At 35.4% G+C, this 14,237-nt stretch overlaps 1 non-coding gene across 1 annotated transcript; it reads left to right on the forward strand.

The window, feature by feature from the left end:
• Positions 1-6,034: 6,034 nt before the first annotated feature.
• On the forward strand, positions 6,035-6,141 carry LOC142172251 (small nucleolar RNA R71). Its single transcript, XR_012701625.1, has one exon. It is a non-coding gene; the product is annotated as a small nucleolar RNA R71 (small nucleolar RNA).
• Positions 6,142-14,237: the final 8,096 nt, after the last annotated feature.

Here is a 14,237-nt window from a genome sequence, read left to right on the forward strand (position 1 = left end):
AAATGACTTCCTTCTCTTTCATTATAATTTCCTTTCCACATAAACAATCAGAATCACAAACATCATGCTCAACAAATTTTGCATTAATAGACTCAACGATTCTAGTGCCACGCCCAGGACAGAAAAACCTAAAACCTTTAGATTGATCAGGATAGCCTATAAAGAAACAATTGGTAGTTTTAGGATCAGTTTTCTTCTCTGTGAGTGAATAGATACGAACTTCAGCTGGACATCCCCAAATATGAAAATGGTTCAAGCTAGGTTTTTTGGTTGTCCATAGTTCAAAGGGAGTTTTCAAGGCAGATTTTGTAGGAACTCTATTCAGGATATAGGTAGATGTTTTTAAGGCTTCACCCCAAAGAGACTTAGGCATGCTAGTCCTTGACATCATACTTCTCATCATTTCCATGAGAGTTCGATTTCGTCTTTCAGCCACATCATTCTGCTCAGGAGTACCTGGCATGGTATATTGTCCTATTATCCCACATTCTTGCAAAAATAAAGCAAAAGGTCCCATACATTGACCAAACTCATCATATTTTCCATAATACTCACCACCACGGTCAGACCTCACTATCTTAATGGACTTCCCAAGTTATTTTTCAACTTCAGTCTTGTAAATTTTAAACTTGTCAAGTGCTTCAGATTTTTCTTTTAAAAGATATATATAATAGTATCTTGAAAAGTCATCAATAAAAGTAATAAAATACTTATGATTTGTCAAAGTAGGTACATAAGGTCCACTAATATCAGTATGAATAATTTCTAAGAGTTCAGAGCTCCTAGTGGAAACCTTTCTCTTAACACAATCCACACAAGTTTCAAAATTTTTTGGATCAAGAACATGTAAAATATTTTCCTTTGCCAATCGTTCAATTCTTTCTTTAGAAATATAACCAAGAAGTTTATGTCGTAACATGTAAGACGTTTTACTCATAACAGACCTTTTGTGGGCAATATTTTCAACATGCATTACAGAAAAATTTTCATTCAACATATTTAAGCGATATGGACCATCACTTAAAAAAGAATCAGCAACAACATGTGAATCATAAGAAATTTTAATAATATCATTATTTTGTTGAAATGAATAACCAACTTTGTCCTAAAGGGAAATCGAAACTAATTTCCGTCTCATAGACGGTACAAAAAAAATAATATTTTCTAAACAAATACTAGAATTATTTTTAAAAGGTAAAATAGATGTCCCTATAAACTCTACTTTTGCTTTGAGTCCATTGCCCACAACAATACTGGCTTCATCCTCTTTTGCCTTATGTCTGCTTACTAGATACTGCAAGTCATTGGTTACATGAACAGTTGCACCACTATTCAACCACCAGGAATTTAAAGGAACATGAACAAGACTAGTTTCAAAATAGACAAAAGCCAAAAGTTTCCTGATTTCTTTTTCAGAGGACAGGCAATTTTCTTATGACCAACTTATTTGCAATCCCAGCACTTGATTTCTTTCTTAATTATAGCTTGAGGACCAAGAAGATTATGAGACTGACTATGATTAATACCATGCTTATTAGTATGACTACTATTACCACATGGACGATGAGACTGACCATGTTTCTTTTTATGAAATTTGGGTCCACCTTTTCTTTTATAAAAGGGATAATCATTTGATCTAGGCGAACTAACAAGGTTCAATATACCCTCAACTTTCTTCTTTTGGATCCTCCCTTCCTCCCCCACACAGACAGTAATAAACTCATCAATATTTCACTTATCTTTTTGTGCATTATAGGTTATCTTAAGTTGGTTAAACTGCTCAGGAAGGGGCCTTAGGGATTGATGAACAAGAAATCACCGGTAATGGTTACACCTAAATTGTTCAGTCTGGTAGTAATGTTAATCAATTTCATAATTTGATCACGGACACTACCTACAAAGTCATACTTTATGGTAGACAGGGAATCAATCAAGCTACCTATCTCAGCTTTATCAGATTCTAGGAATTTCTGTCCAATGGCACTCAAGAAATCTTTTACATTTCTATTATCCTTAACTGCACCTTTTATGTGATCAAAAATGGATCTCTTCATGATCATAAGGCTCAATTTGTTAGCCTTAATCCATTTCTCATACTTAGTCTTTTCATCAGCAGCTCTAGTAGTTGTAGGTTCAGTTGGTTTCTGTTCAGTGAATGCAAAGTCCAGGTCCATCAGACCTAACACTATTTCAACATCATGTTTCCACTTCTTGTAGTTGCTACTAGTCAAAGTTTCAATGGAATTCAGCTGAGTAGTCATGTTGTTAACAGTTGTATAAGCAAACAAAACAAAAAATAAATAAAATTATGGGTGGGAATATATAGATCAAAAGAGCCAAAGACATCCATTACACCTCTCCTTTTGGTAGAAGATGCAATTGTCTCCCCTTTTAAAAATCAAGGAGTCCAAGACATTCATTGCATCCTCACCTTTAGGCAAAAGATACAAAACCTCTTCCCCCTATTATCCAAGAGTACAAGGCATACATTGTGTCCTACCTTCAGGTAAGAGACACAAAACCTCCTCTGACATCAAATTATCCTTATTTATTTATTTATTTTATTTTATATATATACATGAGAATCCAAGATATTAAGCTTCATCCTTTGGGTTGAAATATAATATCTTATCTCATAAATTAATTTAGCATCACTACTATCAAAAGGTAAACCTCCAATACTAGCGTACACTCTATTAAGGACAATTTATACATGTGCATTGAGAATATTTTAATGACTCGAATAAGCAAACCACTTTGGTGAAACTATTCATTAATCATAATTTTCAATCCACATATAAAGTTTAGTCACATGTATAAAATTTTAAGAATTTTCAATGACTCCAAATAAATAGACCACTTTGGTGGAAGCTATCTATTAATCATATTTCTTAATTAAACAATATCATACACATCTGAGGAAAATAAAGCCCATATATGTTAACTCTTCTAATTGCTATTAATTCCATTCTCTGACTAAAAGTCCAAAGAACCAGTAAGAGCTATTTAATCAAAACAAGATTAACGTTCCAATTTATTATCAGGACAGAGAATCTCGTAAAACACCCATAGTATTTTATCAACTACTAAATAGAAATTGAGAAATTTATTAAAGGACACAAGTCCATAGAAAAACAGTAGGCTTTTAAGTCAATTCCGCCAAGTATGTTAACATTGTATGGAGTTAATTCCATAACTAAAGGACCAATCAAGTTCAGATCTCAACAAAACTTAACAAAACTTAGCCCTCAATTAAAAAATCCTTTTCTAATGCCTTCGCTGTCAGCAAGTATTAAGGTTTTACCAACTTTGATATGTGCTTTTATTTAAAAATACCAACTACAAAATCGTTACATCCCTGACACAAACAACCGCTATACATTGATGAAACCGTTTTGGCGAGAAACAGTGACAAACTACTGCCGTCTAAAATTTACACAATAGCAAAATATATCCGCAAGGAATAACCGATCGCAATACAGAAAAGAACGCTTATTGATGGTAGGCTATAATCTCATATTTTAGTCGCTTATTGCACTTTAATTTACTGTACTTTATTCGTTTTGAGCTTTAATTGATAATGTTTTGCACTAATTGTGTGTTGTATGCCTTGTATGAGTGATTTCGAGCTATGTAGATGTTATGAAATTCGAGTGATTTGGAGCTTTGAACTCTGAGTAAAAACTCAAGGTATTAAGCCGGAATCATGTTCGGGAGTCGAGGACCAAGTCTGAACGTCAAAAATTGAGATTTGAGTTGTACTATGAGAAAAGTGCACTAATGCGGAGCGCGCTGCGCCGCGTCTGCCCATTTCTCTACTGCATGTAAGAACCAACTCTCTGAATTTCCCCACTAATGCCCCGCATGGCGCGTCACACCATGCGGAGCGTCTGTGCAATTTTTACAGAGTGACAATCCTATTTCGGCCAGGAGAAGGTGATTTCGTCTGGGCCCGACCCTACTTGGTATAAATACATGGAAAAATATTATTTCCTGGACTTTTGACATACGTTAGACCTAAGGAAGCCAAGGAGGAGTGGGAGGAATAATAGCACAAGGATTTTATCATTCCTTCCTCACTCAAGACCTGAGTTTGGATTGAATTTATGTTTTCCTATACTTTAACTTTATTTGTGATGAATTGCTCCATATTTATGGAGTAGTTCCCTTTAGGGTTTGATGGATTTGGATGATTTAACTGTTGCATCTATATTCACTTGTTCATGTAATCGAGAGAGGCATAACTTGTGATATCCTTGCATTATATTGTTGGTTGAGTTCATTAATTCTTCTTAGTAATCGAAAGAGGCTAGTTGAATTATTGATTAACCCTAGTTAAGTGAATAATCGAGAGAGGTTCTCCTAAAGACCAATCCACTACGCATCCTTGCATATCTTCACGTGCTTAAATTGGTTCATCTTGTGAAGTTGAGACTTAATCGAGAGAGGAGTTTCTACTAATCAATTGAACTAATAACCAAGTGAATTCGAGAGACTCACTTGAACATTAAAAATGAATTATCTAGAGTTAGATCCCAAATAATTATCTTGCACTTATCCTATCGACCCCTAGTTTCTCCCACTGATAACTTCCTAGGATGAGGAGGACCTTCTTGTTCTCCTCCATATTCACCACTATAAAATCTACAGGAAATACGAACTTATCCACCCGAATTAACACGTTTGGTCTACCAACTACAAAGATATTGGCACCGACCTTATCTCTCCCATCTCCTTCTCCAACTTCCTGTAAATAGATAGCGGCATTAAATTAATTGAGGCACCAGAATCACATAGAGACTTATCAAAATTAATAGAGCCTAAAGAGCAAGGTATAGTAAAACTCCCTGGATCTCCACACTTTTGTGAGAGTTTATTTTGCAATATTGCGTTGCAATGCTCTGTGAGCTTGACCATTGAGGTCTCCTCGATTTTCCTCTTCTTCATCAGGATCTCCTTCAAGAATTTTGAATAAGCAGGTATTTGTGAGAGAACTTCTGTGAATGGTAAATTTACATGAACCTGTTTTAGCACATCCAGAAATCTCCCAAACTGCTTGTCCAGCTTTTCTCTACATAACGTTTGAAGGAAAGGTAAAACATGCATATGCTTGCTCTCTTCAGGTTCCTCCCTTCTCGAAGTTTCTTCTTTCTTTTTCTTCTCAGTTTTCATCGAGCCCTTCTTCTTTTTATCAACATCATTTTTCAGCTACTTCCCACTTTCTTTTTCAAGTATCACATTATCTTGGATCGGGGTGGGATCTTTCAACACTTGCCCACTTCTCAAGATCACAAACTTCACCGTTTCTTTGGGATTCTTTTCTGGATTAGCGGGGAGAGTACCTGGAACCCACTCAGATAATATTGTTATAATTTGTCCCACTTGTCTCTCCAAGTTTCGCAAACAAGTGCCCAATTCTTTGATAGCTGCTCCATGAGCGTCCAGCATCTCATCTGTCTTGATAATGAAAGCCTTCATTAGATCCTCTAGACCGGGATGAATGGGTTGTTGAGGCTGAAATTGCTGCCTCTGCTGATTTTGGTATGCTAGAGCTCCTTGTCCATGCGGTCTAGAGTTATTTTGCTGCCAAGCATTCGGAATACCTCCAGGTGAACTCCATGAAATATCAGGGTGCCTCTTACCCATTGCATTAAAATAATAATTTCCTACAGCATTTACTTCCTCAGTTGAGGCTTGACACTCATGAGTAGGGTGACATCTTCCACATATATCACAAGTTGCGTGAGGCTCACTTTGTATCGAGGCTAAGGTCAGCTTCCTTATTTATCTGGCCATAGCATCAAGTTGTACCTGCACATATGTGTTAGCATCAACCTAGTGAACACCAGTTGATCTCCTTCTTTCTGCACTCTCAGAGAGCCATTGATTTGCATCTTCAGATAACTCATCTAAAATTATAATTATCTGATCTGGAGTCTTCTTCATCAACAGGCCTCCAGCTGCATTGCTCATTGTTCTACGCGAGATCGGTGTCAATCCATCCCAAAAGTCCTGGAGTTGCACCCAGAGTTCAATTCCGCTATGTTGACACTTTCGAACAATCTCCTTAAACCTCTCACATGCTTCAAAAACAGTTTCCGTATCTTTCTGGCAGAAGTTATGGATTTCTCATCTAAACTTGCCTGTTTTAGCTGAGGAAAAATATTTATCAAGAAATATTTTGGTCATCTCCTCCCAAGTTCTAATTGATCCTGTGGGTAAGTTTCGAAGCCACTGCTTTGCATTATCTTTAAGATAAAAGGGGAATGACCTTAGATACACTGCATCTTGTGACACACCATTGTATTGAAAGGTGTTCATAATCGCCTCGAAGTCCATTAGATATGTGTTTGGATCTCATTTGGCTTCCCTCTGAAGACACAACAATTCTGAAGGGTTTGAAGCAACCCTTGCTTTAACTCGAAAGTGTTTGCTACAATTAGAGGTGGTCTAACACTTGATAAACCTTGATTGTAGACCGGTTTAACATAATCGCCAAGTGGTCTCCCAGGCAAGGGTTGATGTTAATTAAACCTGAGACCCCTCTCTTCTTCATAGATGTTCTGCGCATCTCTAATAGGTGCTTCCTCAGCATCCCGTGTAGCTTGTTCTCTTCGTTGGGTTGCTTCTCTCGCAGCCAAATCCACATTATCTTTACCGTTTCCAGCCATAAATTCTTTGGTTGAGGAATACCCAACCTTTTCTGTTATCTCGGTGAGATTTCTTTCCTTCTTCAGCTGTCGCAGTTGTTTTTCAATTTCTGGCTCGTATGGTAGCACTTCCTTCGCAGAAGTTCTAGTCATGCACCACTCTGAACCTGTAACATACGCACAGTCAAAGAACACCAACCGTAAAAAAAAGAAAAATAAAATATTAAAAAAATCCTGAATTAACAGTACAAACTATTTCAAATACTTTTGATTGCCAATCCCCGACAACGGCGCTACTTATAACAAGCCTCGGCGTACAATCAATTTACCAAACAGAGATCGGAACACGCAAACTTGTTACCCAAGATATATACTTTTGTTAACTCAAGATTAAATCTTGATCTTATTCCCTAACTGTAGTGGCTCTGATACAAACTGTAAGATAATTAAATCGCAGCCATAGCAGAGATTAAGACACAATTATGCAATCAATCTAGAGTTAGAGTTTAAGAAAGCGTACCGTTAAACTCCATGGATTCAGCAGCGACAACAAACGGCGATTAAGCCTGAGACCAACTTCCACGATCCACTAGCCACGCGCTCCCACAGTCCGGAGAACTTGACTGATGGGACGCCTACCGTTACCATGTATTCAAGAGAAAGAATACACTAGGGTTTTCTGATAGCTAGGGAAAGGGGGGTTGGCCTCTATTTATAAACAGTGTCTACCCATCACAGGCCAATTGTTATTGGACCTCACTTATCCACACACATAGTATTTTATATCATGTCTTTTATTTATCCACCACTTGAACCACGTCACTATCCTTTCAGGATATAACCAATTAACGCAAGTCCAAATTCCAACATTCCAGTGAAAGAGAGTCGGCTGAAGTAGTATGAACTCTCGATTATATGGACGAACCTGGATTAATGGGGTCACTTAGTATGGAGTACTAACCACCAAATGGTCATACCCACAAAAAAAAAAGAGAGAGAAAAAAAACTCTCAATTATACACAAGTTAATTTGTGTCGTTTTATTCAAAAGAATACATGGGACTGACTAAAAGGCTATGAAGTTTAGCTTAATAATCCGTACAAACTAGGTTACCGAACAAATCAAAAAACGAAAAGGAAAAGAATAATTCATACAAACAATAATTCAGAAGTGCTGTTAGTATTATTAAGTGGGGCAAATCGTAGGCAATCGTATTTTATTTCTTCATTTGACTCTCAGATAAGTTTCTGATCTACTTTTCTTCTTAGAATCTCCTTTGCCACGGTTACTTTTACTATGTTAATAATGAATAATAAATTGAAATATATACTCTTGACAAAAAAATAAAGATCAAATAAATCACCTTTTTGATTGTTTATGACTTATGAGTATTAGAAGATAAGATACAATAATTTTTTCTTGATAAAAGTTACGGATGCTGATATAAAAGAAGTACAAAATTGTTTAATTTGATTACTGTACTGTCGTAATTGATCCAGCAGCTATGCATGGGATACTCGTAAACATTTGTATTTGTTCAGTGGTTGTAACTAATCTGAAAACTATTCTGGATTTAATCAATATTAGTATTAGTATGTTTTCTTTCATGTTTATCTTCAACTTTTACGATGAAAGGAACAGTTAGTGGTTATAACTCTCATTACAATGAGTATTAGAATAATTAGGGTCAAGCTTTCACATTAATGAGACTGTGGAGCAATCTTATCATCAAATACAGCTCATTAATCATTGATTGAAAATCTAGTAAATTAATCATTGACATAAAATACTTCTTTTTCCATCATCTAACCTAACATACTTTAAAAATCATTTTTTACGTGTGTGTATATTTAATCAAGTCATATAGCCAGAGGTAGAACCATTATTTAAAACTTGATGGGTTTGGCATATGATTCTACCACTAAATTTATTATATTTTTAAAATTATAAGTTTAAATCTATTATATGTTAGAAATTTGATAAAAGTGAATTTTCACATGAATATACTTTTGCTTTGTGTCGAAAATAGTGAGTTCCAAGAATTTGCCGAAGAAAAGTTACATCCACCACAGCTCTTAGCAATTTAGATAAAGAGAGGATGTAGATATACAACACCGCTAACGCCTAACGGTATCGTGAAAATATGCATGGTAAATTATTTATTTATTTTCCCTTCTTGGATGACGTTGAGTGGAAATAAAATTTATTTAACGCACGAATTGTTCAAACAACTCAAAATTTACGATAGAAAATTGCAACTGTGGTTAGCTGCAGAATTTAAAATTTGATAAGATCTTAGCAATGTGGAAAGCATTTTTCATAGAAAAACAGTTTAGTAAAAAATATTTTTTGATGTTTGGACGTTGAGTGAAATAATTATATATATTAAAAATTAATGATAATATTTCAAATGGTCATTGAGTTTGTTGGATAAATTAGTGCTAAAGTTACTAATAATATCTAAATATTAGCCGAATTGGAACTAATAATATGAAGTTAAAAGTTAAGATAGTACTAGAAAATTACTTTTGCCTATAATAAGTAAGTAAGTTATTTCTCCCTTTTTGATTAAAAATATTTTCATTGGAAAATATTCTCTTAGTAACCAATTACAAAAAAAATGACTTTCTAAATAAAAATATTTTCTTGACAAGTGAGTTATATCATATCAAGCACACCCAATTGGTGCAATAACTATTCTCCCGATTTACTTCTTTGACAGCTTGACTCATCTAATTCGTACGCAACACAATTCATCAAGTGTAGTTGGGCCTGTAATCCACAAGTAAAAGGCTGGGTCAACCAGCTCGGCCTCTATCATGGGTTAGTCGGGCCAGTTGTGATCCGGCTGCACTATTTCCAACAAGTCTTTGTCCTTCCATGTTTAAAAGTGGAAGGATTAATCTAAATAACCCTCTGCTTAATCGTTTAAAATAAAAATAACGGGCAGAGATAATATATTGTGTATAATTATGTAATTAATGTATAATCTATAAATATATACCTGTTAGAAAAAAATAAAAAGTAAATTCCGCCAACTATTTAGGTAAATACCCTTATACTCGAAGTTTCATATTTCTATTTTCACTTATACGTTCATTTTAATTATCAGTAATACTTTTTGGATTCTACCTAAAACCCTGCCATAAGACGATGTCTTTTTTGCAAAATCTTCTAAGCAACACCTTTCTCCCATGCAAAGAGCATTTGCATGCGTACGCACAACGTAATATAATAGAGAAATCATCAAAGTGGCACTAATTAAAGTGCCTTAATAAATTAATTAATCTTCTTATTCCGACAATTAATTTAAAGGACTGCTTAAGAAGCTTGTGTGACGATTCCACAAAGGCCTCCATCAATCTCAATATTTCTGGCAATTTTCATATTTCCATTTTCACCCCAACTTGCTCCCCATGAGTTCTTGATCTACCAATAGTTGGTACTATTATCATTTGCTCCGTAACCTATTATCAGCGATAGAGTCAGAATTTTTATTAAAGAAAATCAAAATTTAAAGAAGTAAACCCACAAAAAAGGTCAACGGGTGCCAAGTTGATACACATTTACTTCTAACTTGCAAGGACTATTTTATTTCTCCATTTGAACTACTGGTACAAAGGTATCATTACAATCAACCGTATATTGTTGTAAATACTCTTTAGCAACTAATCGCGCGAGCCTTGTGCCTTTTGATCTTGTAATCCCATTTTAATCCAATGAAATATTTTCCTTATGGAAAGTCAACACTCACATGCATTATTTTTCTAATCATTGTAATTTCTTCATCCGCAACTTTGGTCCATACTTTCTTTTTTACTGCATCTTCAAATTTTGAGGCTCGCAACTAAAGAGAATTCGAACTATATCACAAGATGACCAAATTACTTAAGTTAGGAGTTTTTCAAACCACATATATCATGAACCTATTCTAAATGTCCTTTTACTATTGATAGTGTTGTCAAGGTCTTAAGTATATGTCCTTTTGTAGACCTCCAAATAGTACCTATATGTAAGTGCCAGCAATATGATATTTAAAAGTACTAAACTGTGCCTGTGGGATGCTATAAATCTAAGATCATATGAAAGAAAATTATCTCAAACATATGATCTCTATGAATCATTTTGACTGACTTAATATATAGCACAATGTAATTTATATAAGCAACACTAAGTAACTAGGTTAAACGATTAGTTGTTATACTTACATTGTACCGGTCAGCTTTGAGTTGTCGAGTGACGATTACTCCATCTCTAAAGAAAGTTAGGTTGTTATATCATTGATTAGCATGAACAACACTTCCTCCTCATTTTCAACCTACATGGCTCTGATACCATGAAGAAATTGATATAGAGATGAGGCTTCACTGCTAGATCAATGGAGCAGTGGATTAGGGCACATGCATAGATGAATATTCTAGAATCAGAGATAGAGAATGAAGAAGAGAAAGATATTTTCTTATATCTCTAAGCGTACATATGACAGCCTTTTATAGACTAATACAGTTGTATCAAGCCAAATGGAGAAGTAGACAAATACAAAGTCATGTTTGTGGCCAAAGGATATACTCAACATGAAGGTTTAGATTATCATGAAACCTTCTCACCAATTGCTAAAATGGTGACTGTAAGGACGGTAATCAGTGTTGCAATCTCAAGGAATTGGCCTCTGTATCAGATGGATATAAATACCTATTAGAGGAGGTCTATATGGATTTACCTCGGGGGTTTCAAAAGCAAGGGGAGTATAAAGTATGCAAGCTACTCAAGTCACTATATGGCCTAAAATAAGCCTCTAGGCAGTGGAATAACAAACATTAGCAGACACTCACAAGCTCATACACCACCACCACCACCAGATCACCCTCCCATAATGCAGTATGACAATAATAGTAACACAACAGCAGAAGAAACAACAAAACCTCACACCACTGATGGTCATGAGACAAATACAGCACACAATGCATCTACTTCTCAACATAATATACAATTTGCAGATTCTGACAGTTCAGTACAAGGATCTGAATCAATAGCAGAAAAAACTAATAATTCGGTACAAAGAGTTGAATCACCAGCAGCAGGTTATTGAGCAAATTGTAGAGAATGATAGAGGCAAAAGAGTTACCAAGCCACCAATCTGGCTTAAAGACTATGTGACCTCTAAGGGCAAGGCTCATAACTGCTTATACTTCATTGCTAACTATGTGGAGTATGATCATTTGTCCACAGGTTATCAAAAATATCTAAGTCTGTTCTCAGCACCCATAAAGCCCAAGACCTTTAAAGAAGCATCTCAAGATCAGAGGTGGATTGAAGTTATGCAACAGGAAGTCAATGCATTAGAGCAGAACTAGACTTGGAAACAGTTAGACTTACCTAAAGGTGAAGAACTAGTCATTGTCCTAGTATACGTAGATGATCTATTTATTATTGGGAATAGTAGGAGGGTAATTGACCAAGCAAAGAGCACATTGCACAATAATTTCAAAGTCAAGGACCTAGGTGAACTGAGGTACTTCCTAGGAATTGAGGTATTGAGATCACATGATGGCATACTACTCAATCAGAGAAAATACACTCTTGAGTTAATCTCTGATGTTGGCTTGAGTGGAGTTAAGTCAGTAAACACACCTTTGGAAGCAAAGTCAGGTTCACCACTGTGGATTATGATGCACATGTGGGAGCATTACAGATCCTGTACTTCCAGATGCCACTCCTTATCAGAAGCTCATTGGAAAATTGCTCTACCTAACCATCACTAGATCTGACATCAGTTTGTTGTACAAGTTCTAAGCCAATTCATGCAACAGCCTAAAGCTTCACACTAGGAGGCGAGACTTAGGCTAGTTAGATATTTGAAAGGGTCACTTGGTCAAGGTATTTTGCTGAAGAATAATCCATGCATGCAACTGATTGTATTTTGTTACAGTGATTGGGCAGCCTGCTCAAACACTAGAAGATCTGTGACTGGCTATATAGTAAAACTAGGGGACTCTATCATATCGTGCAAGTCAAAGAAGCAAGCACACTATGAGTCGAAACTCATCAGAGGCAGAATATAGGAGCATGGCAGTTGCAGTTTCAGAGGTAATTTGGATAGCAGGGCTGTTAAAAGAACTAAATGTGTCTATAACTATACCTGTGAAGTTGTTCTGCGACAGCAACGCAGCTATACAGATTGCCTCCAACCCTATCTATCATGAGAGGACGAAACATATCGAAATAGACTGTCACTTTGTAAGAGGCATGATCAAAGCAGGGCTAATAGTGCCTGAGCATGTCAATACCAAAAGCCAATTGGAAGATCTACTGACTAAGGCTCTAGGGACTGTTCAGCATCATTTCCTTTTATCCAAGCTTAGAGTGCTCGATGTATTCTACCCTCCAGCATGAGAGGGAGTATTGAAATAATAGAGACTTAGCTTGCCTAATTATTGTTATAGTCTGTTAAGTTGTTAGAGTTAGTGATTACTATTAGAGGTGGTTAACTGCACATGTAATGCACGTGAGAATACAACTGTATTAGTCTATAAAAGGTTGTCATATGTACGCTTAGAGATATAAGAAAATATCTTTCTCTTCTTCATTCTCTATCTCAGATTCTAGAATATTCATCTCTGTATATGCTCTAATCCACTGCTCCATTGATCTAGCAGTGAAGCCTCATCTCTGCATCAATTTCTTCAATATGTAATATATTCCAGAAACCTATTTGACTAATTAGAGACTTGTATGTAATATATATACAGAATAAATAATTTTTTTAAAAGAATAACCTAGACATCCGATCCTAATTTATCTTAAACGATAAATTATTATGTATGGTAATATAACGAGCTTATGTGGAGTAGAATTACTATAAAGGATTCATGAAGCCGACCCTAAATAGTACAATGACTTTTTACATATTGTACCTTAAATCAATAAATATGACGTGTCTTAAATTGTTTATATCTGAAAAATTTAATCGCTTTTGGTTAATTAACATGTCTTTTGCTAATCATGTTAATTTTTTTTAATGCTTATTCACTTACTTTTTGTGTTCTATGTTAGTACAAGTAGTATCACGCTTCATTAGTAAAGCTACGAAAATTACAAAACTTAAAATATTATAACAAGACACTTTAAATTTTGCAGATGGTTCATAATCATAATTAACACAACTCAACTAGATTGCGATTTACTACTAATCAAAATCTGTCTTTAGAATATTTAAGTCAAGATAATACTAAGGGAAGAGTTCTCAGGTCGCCGTTAGTCGAGATGACCCAAGAAGCAGCAAAGTCCATGGTCGAAGAGTCGACGAGAGTCATAGTCGAGATGTCAACAAGGGTCGATGTCGAGTATCGTTGACAGAGTTGTAACGACTAGTTTTCAAGATAGGATATTAAAGAGAATATTTTAGTGGATATTCTCTGCACTTGTACTATTAGAATTTCTTAGGAATATATTTCATATAAATAGAAAAAGAGATAATGATATGGGCAGGTGATATTCATTTGTAAAAAATACATTTTGACTAAATGATTCTCTCTTACTTGCTAAGATACAAACATCGCCTTTTCACTTAGATTCTGGTCTATATTT

Source organism: Nicotiana tabacum, chromosome 17 (genome assembly GCF_000715075.1).
Source record: "Nicotiana tabacum cultivar K326 chromosome 17, ASM71507v2, whole genome shotgun sequence".
NCBI lineage: Eukaryota > Viridiplantae > Streptophyta > Magnoliopsida > Solanales > Solanaceae > Nicotiana > Nicotiana tabacum.